This window comes from Dermacentor andersoni, chromosome 1 (genome assembly GCF_023375885.2).
Source record: "Dermacentor andersoni chromosome 1, qqDerAnde1_hic_scaffold, whole genome shotgun sequence".
In the NCBI taxonomy this organism is placed as follows: domain Eukaryota; kingdom Metazoa; phylum Arthropoda; class Arachnida; order Ixodida; family Ixodidae; genus Dermacentor; species Dermacentor andersoni.
Window position 1 is genome coordinate 261,980,582 of NC_092814.1, and position 12,989 is coordinate 261,993,570.

Here is a 12,989-nt window from a genome sequence, read left to right on the forward strand (position 1 = left end):
AAATAAAGTGGAGAAAATAGTTGCCACACTGACACTGATGATGCCAAAAAAAGAAAGAAAAAAAAAAGGAATGTCGGCTTGCATTTAATTGGCTAACTAACTTTTAATGTTTTTGTTACCGATCTTTCACGGTACAGTGCAATTAGTCTAATGTGTCCAACAACATGGCTTAGAGCACTTGAAGGATTCCAAGAAAACATTACAATTTTAATCAAAGCAAGTGCCACCACAACACTGCAATGGACAGTTTCCACATCTTTCTCTAACTATCAAAGTTCAAGTGTCCATAAACATAAGTTCTGAGCATCGCTCACTTCATTACAGGTGTAGAAAGAGCAACACTGTAATGCTTCTCGCATTTATTCAGTTCAGAAATGTGTTCTTCATTGAGAAAACTTCCATTAAAAGAATAATGTTAAGCTGTACCAGAAATCAAAATCTCGTGACATGCCGGCATCGGTTTTTGACTGGGCCAACAGAACACCAAAAGGGAAACAAAGAAGCCAGTGCAAATGCCAACAGGAAGCCAATGCTGCAGGAGCTGCTGGCAATTACTATAAAAACAATTAAAATGAAGAAGCTTCTTTTAGTGTCTCATTTGCATGACTGTCCATAATGGCACCACATTTACAAGAAGACACGGGGAAGGCAGGAGATGGAAATTCAAGATGATGATCAAAACGAGAACAAGGTGAAAGCAGGAGCCAACGTTTCAACAAGTGGACTTGTCCGGATATGTCGCCTTGAAGACAAGTACACTTGTCGAAATGTTGGCTCCTGCTTTCACCTTGTTCTCGTTCTGCTCATCACATTTACAAGAGTCATTCATAAAGTTCCAAGTACAAGCAAAAAAAATTGGAATAGGTGGCGCATGGCTGCATCCACATGGCTGCATCAACAAAACCATGTCTTTCTGCTCTTGGCACTATATAAATATTGCATAACACTGTACCGGAGAAAGCTGCTATGGCAATGAAAAAAAAAAAAAATCACGCAGGAACTTCTCTGGAAGTTGTCTAAGTATGCGTAAGCATTGTGCCACTTGCTCATCTCCACAAAGCCTGATGTCATTATGAATGCTATGGAACTTGATCCGACCAGTATAAACCCTTATCAACCCTCATCGGTTGTTCGCTCATCATGTTTGATAGCAAATATGATAAGGCAGGAACCCACGACCATTGGTGTTAATTAAGGTGAAGTTAATTATACACAGTTAAGATAGAGTTAATTAAGGTGCCTTCATTGTCTTAGGTGACACACAAATTTCTCGTTGTGTAGGCATAGAAATGCTTATGCATTTAAAGAATGGTGCCCCCACAGGAGAAAGTTGACACTTAATCATTCGTCAATTTCCTGCATCTGAAGGGAAACAATGTCAACGAGATTTTTACAGAGCTAGTGGCAGAGTATGAGAACAACAACCCACATTCTGGCACAGCAGTCAGTTGCTGAAGATGCTTCCCATATGGGCAAACAGAACTAGGAGGTGAGAACTGAGTGACCAACTGTCAGTCAGTGAGGAACCATAAATTCTAGTGAAAGTAAAAACTCTGGGATTTACTCAAATGTGGAGAAGTATTGAGGAGTTGGTGCAGCAGGTTAATACGATTCTAGCATCAGAGCACACAGCGTTCTCAAATAAAACCACATTTATTTAATGTTGCAGCGTACTGGGGTTCTATGGTGGCTGAAGGCCATGCAAAAAAGACTCCTCAGATTGAAGCAGGCGTGAAAATGTAGCTGTGTGAGGGGGACTCTGATGACTTTTTTAGTGCTTCATCACTACACATAAGCATTGGATGCACCAGTCCTATACAGATACAAGCTTACAAAGCAAACAATGGCAGCAAGTACACTCACCATTGCCCAAAAGAGCCAAGAGGTCATGCTGAGAGTGTTCTTAGACTGCTGTGGTGTTCCCCACTCAGATTATGCCAGGAAAGGCCAAACTACCATGGGAGAATGTTATCTGAAGCTTATGACAGTGTTGCAAGAGGCTATCATGATAAAGCACCAAGGAAAGCTCATGAAAGGTGGCTATCTGCTTCATGCCAATGGACTGGGTCACTCTGCATGGGCAACGCACGCTGCTCCATTAGGCTATAAAGTGTCGCCCCATCCTTGATGTTCATCACACACTTAGTGGATTCTTCCTCTTCCCTCATACGAAAATCCAATTACGTGGGAAGAAGTGTTTTGAAGATGGAATGAGTGGCAAAATTGACCTACCAATTGAACTACCAACGCCACAAAGCCAGATGGCTGTTGCATCACTGCAATCATGATTTGGTGCAATGTTTTAGCAGATGATCGCATTGAGACCAGTGAAATGACAGTCGACAGGTTAGATTTGTTAACTCTGCACGAATTCTCATTGCACTGCCGCCACCCACAGTCGTCAGTCATGTCGTTGTTGGTCTAATATGACGACACTGTCATTCAGGCACACTGTCATGCGTCCGGAGAACTGGGGACAATTGTTGGTGTCGGTGTCTTTGCATCGATGGCCATCATAGGCATAGCAGCCTGAGGTGTCTTGGTGCTGGCAAAGAACTGATTTGGAGCAGCTTCAAGTACATTTGGTGCAGTGCTCAATATACATCTTTATACCAGATATGGGTCTTTGTGTGTGTGTGTGCGCGCGTGTGTCTGTGTGTGCGTTCAGCACGCTTCAAGCAACCAGGAAAAATAATGTCAACAAGATCAGACCCTAGTACACGAGTGACTAAACCGCAGTTACAGTGAAGACATCAACAGGTTTCTTCTAATGCGCAGAATCTCTCCAGAACATATCTATATGGTGTCCCACTTAACGTCAGCCAAGCTGTTAATTCAAAGAATAAAAAAAGGAACACAGTACAAGATACGATCATGAGACCTAGGTGTTCGGTCGTCAGAGGTTCGACGACTGAACACCGTAGGTCTTAGAATCGTATCTTGTACCAAGTCCCCCCCTCCCCTCTAGTAATAGCCTCGCTAATGTTAGCTGGTACAATGACTATAGCTGTGCCATGAAATATATGAAAGCTGATTAAATTACAACCGTGAAACAGGCCCTTCTAATCGTGCAGGTTTGCAGAGAAGGTCCCAACTCAGCAAATTATGTATACTACAAGTATTACAATATTTTTACAATGGCACTGCCAGTAATTCTGCTAATGAATGTGCAGCCAGATATTATCCAAGGCTTCTTTTTGATTTGATGTCCTCCTTGAGTGAGCTACGTGCCACGCTGGCAGGAGGAATACCAATCTGCAGCACAAACAAACAAAAAGATAGCACAGTGGCAATACATTCGAACAAAAGCGTGAAAACTACCAATGGAGAACAAACGGCGATCCGCTGACTTGCAGGATAATGATAATGATGGCCGATGATGGCATGTTTTAGATCTTGCTTTCAGTTTTACTGCCCAGGCACTATCAATCTCTATCAATTGGAGATCACAGGGAGAGGCCTTGGTCCTGCAGCGGACATAAAACAGGCTGCTGCTGCTGCTGCTGATGATTATCAACGGAAGAAGGATTTAATTCTTATGGTTCATTTGGCACAGGCTTAATACAATTTTCCGCTAAAATGCCATTTTGAAGCAGGAAAGCGCAAAGGACAACTCTTGACGCAATAGGCACAGCTGTTCCATCACTGATTGCCAAAAATGCCTGTGCTTGTATGTATATTTTGTTGTACTCAAAATGAATGGAAACATGCTTTCGAAATCCGAAGTCTGGATCATCAGCAGTGGCCTACCTATGATGTCATTTGCATTCAGCGTAGGTCTAGCGCGTCTGTCGAGTTCGTGACTGGTGACCCAGCTGAGGAAGTTTGTTGAAGGAAATGAATTTTCAGTTGTTTGCACAGCAGCGACTTCTAATACAGTTAAACCTCGATATAACAAACTTCAATACAACAAAATTCTCGATATAATGAAGTATCTAAATTTTCATAACCTCTTGGTCATAGAACACCACGTATTTATAACCTCAACATAACGAAGTGTGTTTGCATGCGATTTCAATATAACAAAGTTTCGCTTTCGCCGCAAAAGAATGACGAGACAATAAACAGAAACTTCCGCGGACGCACATGCTCAAATGATTTAATTACAAGCGGCTACTTGCAAACGCACCTCCCAAATCGTGCGCCGTGTGAGAAGAGGGACAGCCGAAGAGGAGCCACATGTTCCGTATAATGTTCAAGTGCGATAAGCTCCTATCGCACCCCATGCACTGTGTGCTGTAGGTGTGAGTGAAAGTGTGCGAGGGTGAGACAAGAAAGATAATGGATTCACGAGTGCCACCTTCCCATGCGAGTAAAGGGAAAAATGGGGAGGTGAGCAAGCTCAAGATAACACGATCAAGCACGCGTGAGGGGCGGGGTAAGTTGGTGTACTTGTGGTTTTTCGTGCGCGTCTTGGCCATGGCTGCGCCTCACTGTAAGCGCGGTTGAGCGCATATGCAGTCGCGCATGCTGGTTTAGAGGTAATCTGCCGTGTGTGGAAAGAGTGGGCGTGCCGAGACGGCGTGGCATCATGTGAGTTGTCTTCCCGCGCATTTAGTACTTGCAGTTGCGTAATCTCGAACTTCAGTGACTCGTTGGTGTGAAAGGCAGATGAAGCATTCGCTCCCCGCTGCCAGCGTTCTTCATGATAGCGTCGTCCTAGTGCAGGTGACGCCATCAATGAATGAATGTTTGATTTTTAATGGCGCAAGAGCCAAGTATGGCCAAAGAGCGCCATGTCCATGGTAATGGGTTCGCAGTATACTTAATGAGTTCTATGAAGTTGGAGCGATGCGGCTGTAAAGGGGCCTTAATAAATAAAAAAAAAGAAAAGGTCGCTCTAAAGTACGTAAAATCTGTATAGTAAGATTATGGCGATGGCGTATGACGTGTGCTATGAACATTAAGATGCAATTAAAAGGAATGATACGATGTGTAAAAATATATAAGGTTATAAGATTGGCTAGAGCACTACTGCCTCATTAGAGCCCTTGAAACACAATGGTCTGGAGGCATGTGCTATGCAACACAATTATCGCAGCGGCATCCTCTGAAACGAGGATGCTCTATGAGTTTAATGGCTTATAACATGTAGGACAACATCATTTAAGAAATTGAGGACTGCCTTGATATTAAAACGGGGTTCTCTGCCAAGAAACATAGCCGGGTGAAGAGGAATGTAGTAACGGCATGCAAGAGGAGAATGTTTCTCTCTCCGCTTCGGCTTTCCGGCACTCCAGGAGGATGTGGAGGACGGTAAGCCTCTCCCCACATCTACCACAGGTTGGAGGGTCACTTCCGATGAGTAGAAAATTATGGGTGCCAAACGTGTGTCCTATTCTGAGACGACAGAGTAGGACATCTGTTCGGCGTGATTTTGCTACAGAGGGCCAGAATCCTAACTGTGGCTTTATCATGTGGAGCTTATTATTTGTTTCCGCATCCCACAGGTGTTGCCAGTGGTTCCGTAGTTTTCTTCGTGAGAGAGGCTTCAGATCAGTGGCAGGGACCGCAGCGGTAAGAGTAGCTTGCAATGTAATTGATCTGGCCATTTGGTCTGCTAGAACATTTCCCTCAATGCCTCTATGGCCAGGTACCCAGCATATAATGATATGCTGGTTAGATATGTATGTTCTACACAGAACGGAGTAGAGCTCAACAAGTACAGGGTTCTTGTGTTTAGAGAGTGAATTCAGGGCTTTTACGACGCTTAGAGAGTCTGTATATATGACTGTTTTTCGAAGTTTTGATTTCATTATATGCTTCACTGTCGACAATAGTGCATAGGCTTCTGCCGTAAATATACTAGTTTCCGGGTGCAGTGCGCCGGATTCTGAAAAAGATGGGCCAGTGGCTGCGTAAGAAACCCCTGCATCCGACTTGGAAGCGTCCGTGTAAAACTCAGTGCAAGAGTACTTGTACTGGAGTTCTAAAAAATGCATTTTAATATGTGCCTGTGGCGCATGTTTCCCAACATCTACAAACGACATGTCACAGTCTATGATCTGCCACTGCCATGGCGGTAACAGTTTCGCTTGAGTCATAGGACAATGTTCAAGGAGGGGAACACCCATTTCCTCAATTAGGTTCCTCACACGCAAAGCAAACGGCTTCCTCATTGCAGGCCGGTTATGGAAGAGCGTAGCAGCGGTGATATCGTTTGTGGTTGAATAACAAGGATGTTCATTGTTCGCTTGTACACTCGGAAAGTATGTGAAACTGCTATATGACCGTCGTAGATGAAGTAACCACTGATTAGACTCTACGTAGAGGCTGTGGATTGGGCTTGTTCTGAAAGCGCCCGTCGTGAGACGGATACCCAGATGGTGGACGGGGTCTAGGATTTTTAATGCACTTGGTGTTGCAGAATTATAAATTATTGCTCCGTAATCAAGGCGAGAGCGGACAAGACTGCTATATAAGTTCAAAAGACACTTTCGATCACTACCCCATGTAGTGCGTGACAGAAGCTTGAGAAGGTTCATTGTTTTCAAAGATTTTATTTTCAGATTTTGAATATGGGGAATAAATGTGAGCTTTGAATCTAAAGTGATTCCCAGGAATTTATGTTGGCTGCTCACAGAGAGGTGGTCTCCCTTGATTGTAATACTAGACAGTGGTGCTACCCCCCTCTTGTTTGAGAAGAGTACGCAGGTACTTTTTTGGGTGTTTATTTTGAAGCCGTTTTCATCCGCCCATTTAGACAATTTGTTTATCCCAAGCTGCACTTGTTATTCGCAGACAGCAATATTGCAAGATTTGAAACTTACTTGTACATCGTCAACGTAAACGGAATAAAACATTGCCCGTGGAACGACTGTATGTAGGCTGTTCATTTTTACAATAAACAGTATGCAACTAAGTACGCCCCCTTGCGGAACACCACTTTCTTGGGTGAATGATTTAGATAAGACATTACCAACCTTTACGCGAAAAGTGCGGTTAGACAGATAGCTTTCAATTGTGTTTAACATGTCCCCACGGACGCCCATCGTGGAAAGATCGTGGAGGATCCCATATCGCCATGCCGTGTCGTACGCTCTCTCTAGGTCCAGAAACACTGAAAGTAAAAACTGTTTATGAATGAACGCATCTCTAATGTTTGCCTCAATGCGGACAAGGTGGTCTATTGTCGACCTTCCCGCTCGGAAACCGCATTGACGGGGGTCTAGTTTATTGTTGCTCTCTAAGAAGCTGATTAAGCACCGGTTTACCATTTTTTCAAAAGCTTTGCACAGACAGCTTGTTAGTGCTATTGGCCTATAGCTGCTGGCTAAGGCCGGATCTTTTCCTTGTTTAAGTATGGGAATAACTATAGCTTCTTTCCAGGACGATGGAATGTACCCTGCCGCCCACATGGTATTGAAAAGAGATTGAAGTGATTTCAGTGCTTCAGGGTTCAGGTGCCTAATCATTTCGTACAAGATACGATCGCCACCTGGTGCCGAGTGGCTGCTCGCGTTCTTTGTGTCTTAGAAATGTTTCTGTATAGTGCGATGCACTCGAGATATATTGAAAGTGGTCGCCTAGAGAATCCGCCTGATTTTCCAGGCTATCACCTTGGCTACTTAATAACGGTAGGGGATGTGACTCCCGGCCTATTAACATATTTACCCTATTCCATACTCTTGTTTCATCAGTGTATGAATTTATACTAGAGATGTACCTATCCCAGCTTTCTCTCTTTGCTCGTCGACGTGTTCTCCGACCTTGTGACTTGACTTGTTTGAAGTTAATAAGGTTTTCGGCGGTTGGACGATTTCGAAGCAATCTCCAGGCCTTATTTTGATTTTGTAGTGTTTTCTGACATTCCTCGTTCCACCATGGGATGCGACGTTTACTTGCCAAACCATTAGTTTGCTTGATACATTTAGTTGGAGCGTCAATAATAAAACCTGTTAGATATGCCACAGCGTCGTCTATATTAAAACCAGCAATGTTATCTTCGCCTAAATATGTCAGTTCTTGGAACAGTTCCCAGTTGGCTCAGTTCATCTTCCATTGCAGAAAATGTGGTGAGCATCCATCAGGTTTGGTTAGGTTTAAAATAATTGGAAAGTGGTCGCTCCCAAAGCAGTTCTTCAGAACACTCCACTCAATATACGGAATTAGTGTACTCGATACTATACTTAAGTCTATTGATGAGTACGTGTTATGTGCCACACTGTAGTACGTCGGCTCTTTCTTGTTAATTATACATGCTCCTGAGGAGGAGAGAAAGTTTTCAATTAGGTGACCTCTCACATCGCAACGAGAGTCTCTTCACAGAGTGTTATGTGCGTTTAAGTCGCTGACAACTATGTAAGGTGCCGGAAGTTCATCTACTATATAGTTTAGAAATTCTGTTTTGTGAAGTTGGTAATTCGGAGGAATGTATATGGAACTAATCCTGACTAGTTTGTTAAACAACACTCCTCGGACAGCAACTGCCTAAAGGAGCGTACGAAGTCCTAATTCCCGGCAAGCAACATTTTTGGCAACTATAATGGCCACACCCCCGGACGACACGACAGTGTCATCACGGTCTTTACGAAAAATAGCGTACTGTCGAGAAAATTAGTTTGCGTATGTTTGAGGTGAGTTTCTTGAACACACAGCACATTTGGTCTATATTCATGTAGGAGCTTTTTAATGTCGTCGAGGTTATGTAGAAGTTCTCTAACATTCCATTGTAGTATTTGTGTATCCATTATGCTATATGTGTTGGGTGCTGTGTGTTTAAGAGACGAGGATTAGCTCACGGGCCTTTTTCTGGCGCCGTGACTGCAGTTTTGTCTCTTTTGGAGCGATTGAGAGTGCCTCGCCGCTGCTTAGGCACTGGTGGTGCTGTTCTGCTGGTGGTTGTGTCCATCACCTCTTGCGAGGGGCTGGACACGCGCTTCCGAGCGCTTTGTTTGGCGTGAAGGCCTCGGCACGTTGGACGAGGCCTTTGAGGTCACCTGCCCGGAGGTAGATGGCCCCTTCTGCGGGGTTGGCTTAGCAGCGCTAGCTGCAGCTGCCGTGGGGGCGGATGGCGTCACTGCCGCCTCACTGGGTGTGGGTCGGACAGCCGCCAGAGACCGTTGTGGCGCTGCCCCCTGATGCGCCACTTCGGCAAATGTGTTCTTGGGCAGGTATGACACCCGCCTACGTGCCTCCTTGAAAGATATGTTTTCTTTGACTTTGATTGTCACAATTTCTTTTTCTCTTTTCCAGGACGGGCAGGACCGCGAGTATGCGGCATGCTCGCCATCACAGTTGACACAATGTGGAGTGTTGTGGCACGTTTCTGAGGAATGTTCCTTGTCGCTGCACTTGGCACAAGTCAGCCGGCCTCGACAGTTCTGTGAACTGTGGCCGAAACGTTGGCACTTAAAGCATCTGAGAGGATTGGGCACGTATGGCTGAACACGAAGTTTGATATAACCGGCCTCGATAGACTCAGGAAGGACACTTGAGCCGAAGGTGAGTATCAGGTGTTTCGTCTTGATCTCTTTACCATCTCGCCTCATCTTAATTCGTTTAACATTGATAACATTCTGGTCACTGAAGCCTTCCAAGAGTTCAGCCTCAGTGAGCTCCATCAAGTCATCGTCGGAGACAACACCATGGGTGGTGTTCATTGTGCGGTGCGGGGTTATAATTAGCTGGGTTTCCCCAAACGACACTAGTTTTGACAATTTTTCATATTGTTTCTGATCGCGGAGCTCCAAGAGGAGATCACCGCTTGCCATCCTCGACGCCTTATAACCTGGACCAAAGACTTCAGTCTATGACTTGGAAACAAGGAAGGGTGAAATTGTTCGTACTGGTTTGTCTGGTTTTGCAGAGTGAATGACATGGAAACGCGGGAAGGATTCTTTTTGTTGGCCAAAAAACTGGAAAACTTCATCGGTGCGCCCTCTTTTCTGAGGGCGATCAGGCAGTTGAGGGAAGGAGTTATCCATACAGGAATGTGTAGTTTTCGGCAATAACGCCAGCCACCCACCGTGGAGCCCTACAAGGGGACGCTACAGGAACTGTAAAAACAGGTCCTGCAAACGCCAGCTGTACGTAATTACTATAACCGAATATGAAATAACCTAGGTTGGCTATTCACACAAGGTTAACCCTTGCTGCCTCGAAAATTTGGAAGTAAACGGAAGCTAGGAAAGGACAGGAAAGGTGAAAAGTCAGAGAAAGACGAAGGCTGGAGGGAGCGAGAGACAGGAAAAGGCAACTACCGATTTCCCCCGGGTGGGTCAGTCCGGGGGTGCCGTCTACATGAAGCAGAGGCCAAAGGGGTGTGTTGCCTCCGCCGGGGGGGCCTTAAAGGTCCAAACACCCAGCATCGGCTCAACCCCCAGGATCCCCCTTTCCCCGGAAACGGCTAAGCCGCGAACAGCTACACGCGGGAGGGTCTAACCCTCGTGTGCTCGGGTACGTGGTGTCGCAACACACCAAACGCCTGCTGACGCAGACGCCCCTGCGGGGAGGTGACGCCATCAGCCATGGGGGCGAAGTGCACGCGAAAGCGTGGCTGGCTTCGCTTAATTCGTACCGCCGATGTGAAGATATCGTCGACATGGCACGAAACCATATCATTCTTTGCCAACTCCCAAATTTATCAAAATGAACTGCTTTCTCATTCGAACTTGCTTTTTTCTGTTGCTTGATAATGAGGAAAATTCTGCGCCCCTTCCTATGCAAGAAAAAGTGATCGGTAGCTGTACTCATTTGCATAAAAGGTCGAATTTTAATACAATGAAATTCCAATATAACAAAGCAAATTGCCGATTTTACCTACTTTGTTATATCGAGGTTTAACTGTATAGCATTCCTGACTTCGAGTGGTGCATGGTATGGTGTGGTGAACTGTGTAGTGCGTGTGGTGAACCGTGGCATGTTTCGCGTGTGATTAATGGTGAATGAAGTTTAAAGGGCTACCTCTGCACTGTTTTCAGCTGAAAAATTAACTTTTGAAAGCAAAAGACACTAGTACCCGAGCAGTGGGAAGTACATCTTCAGCTATTGCATCCGTTTTAGCTGACAATGCACTCTTCGATTCGACATATGAAATCCTGTTCAGTACAAGTTTACAGTGCTCTTCCACTCACTTATTTCAAGTGCAGGTGTCGTATGGGCTAGTTGGCGATAAATCATTCATGCAGCCCTCAAGAACACTGATGTAATGAAGGAAACATGACGCAGTGCTGTATTATGTTTGAATCTGTGTGTCCTTGTACTTGAGCACTGCAAAAAAAAAAAAAAAAGGAAGAGAGAGATTTATTTGTGATATGCACTCTGTGTGCAATGCATAAGAGGAAGTGCATTACATAAGACCCATGCATGAAACTGCATGTACAAGAATTGCTTTGATGCCTGCTTAAGCAGCAGCACATACTGAGTCAATGAAGCTGTAAGCACACAAAAATATTTGAATACACACGAAAACTGCTGCGACATGGCAGCATTTTGTACCTGCCACAGTTTGTGCCTTTTCTTGAATTTGGTACACTTGTCTAAACTTGCCATGTTAAGCCTCGATGTTTTTGTCTTGTACATGAAGTCTTGATGACGCACCTTTGTGTTGGAGTCCTGCAGCGGTATTTTCGGGCAATCACTTTCGGCAATATTTTCACTTTCGTGTGACGTAGTACAAGGCATGTTGGACAATTCAAGCGTTTTTGCAAGACCAGCTAATCAGCGCAGACCGAAAGTGATATCACCGAAACCGATCGTCCGAGCATGTGACCCTTGAGTGATGAGTTGCATCAAAAGTGCATTGCTGGCAAATAATTTCTGAAATAAAAAAAATTAAATTATGGAGTTTTACGCGCCAAAACCACGATCTGATTATGAGGCATGCCGTAGTGGGGTACTCCAGAAATTTGGACCAGCTGGGGTTCTTTAACGTGCACCTAAATTTAAGTACATGGTTGTTTTTGCATTTTGTCCCTACTGAAATGCGGTCGCCATGACTGGGATTCGATCCTGTGAACTCGTGCTTAGCAGCCCAACACCACAGCCACTAAGCAGCCATGGCAGGCCAATAATTTCTGCTGAAGCCTACAAGGTAGAGGGAGGAATAAAAAAAAGGAAGGAATAAATTACTGGTCTTTCAAGTTTGCCAAATAGTTCTTTTATATAACACTGTAGTATAAAATGGTGTTTAAGCATGTGATATATTATTTCAGTGCAGTAGCTTTTGTGCAACATTTTCCTAATGTGACAATGAGTTTTCTTTTTTGTATGAATTCAAAAGTGCAATAAATTACAATGTGCTTATTAACAGTATTCATCCTGCTATTCATTTCATCTGAGATTCAATAATGGTTGGCTAATGTGTCCAGTTCTGTACAGTAAAATAATATGGCACAGCAATTAGGCCCAGCAATTATTGCATACCTCACGGAACCAATTGAATATCTTTGTCAATCTAAACATCACAGTATCTGTTTGTAAACAATGAACAACCTGGTATTGGAGTGTTTAAATTGTAAAAATAATATGTTTATATATTAACTTTTTAAAATTATGCAGTGCCTGTCACCGTACATTTCCCGTAATTATTCTCAAAGCTACAGTTATGTATTTCAATGCTTTAGAGAGGACATAGATTTAGTTGAAGGTATGATGCCAAGTTGAAAACGAAATTTTTTTCCAAAAAGCTAGAGTTTGTTTATTGCCCAATTAGACGTGCGATTCATTGGAGAATGTCTAGCAGCAAACATTACGTTCCTGCACTGCCTCTTTGAAAAGATATAGCGAGACTTGTAACCCCAACCAGTGTTTGTGAAACGGAAACTGGACGTACGGGTTTCATTTGTAACCTAAATATGTCGGACTATGCATAAAATTTTCTACTTTTCTTAACATTACTATTATGTTCAAAGAAGTAATAAGGTTTCAAAGACAATTACATGTTTCCACCAGTTATAAGCTATCAGAAAGGGAATACACTATGTTTAATATATGCTGCTTACACTATCCTGGTGTTTTGTGCGTTAAATAAATACCAAGTTGCCTTT

General features: G+C 43.9%; 1 protein-coding gene across 9 annotated transcripts in view; it reads right to left on the minus strand.

Annotated features, from left to right (window-relative positions):
* LOC126548149 (26S proteasome non-ATPase regulatory subunit 5) overlaps nt 1-12,989 on the minus strand; it is a 79,851-nt gene that overhangs the window by 6,759 nt on the left and 60,103 nt on the right. For 3 of the 9 annotated variants that reach the window (XR_007602871.3, XR_008609372.2, XR_008609369.2), the window contains one exon: nt 11,076-11,211. The exons of the other annotated variants lie outside the window; for them this stretch is intronic. The gene's annotated coding sequence lies outside the window, so the exon portion shown is untranslated. The remainder of the gene's footprint in view (nt 1-11,075; nt 11,212-12,989) is intronic. 9 annotated transcript variants of the gene reach the window in all.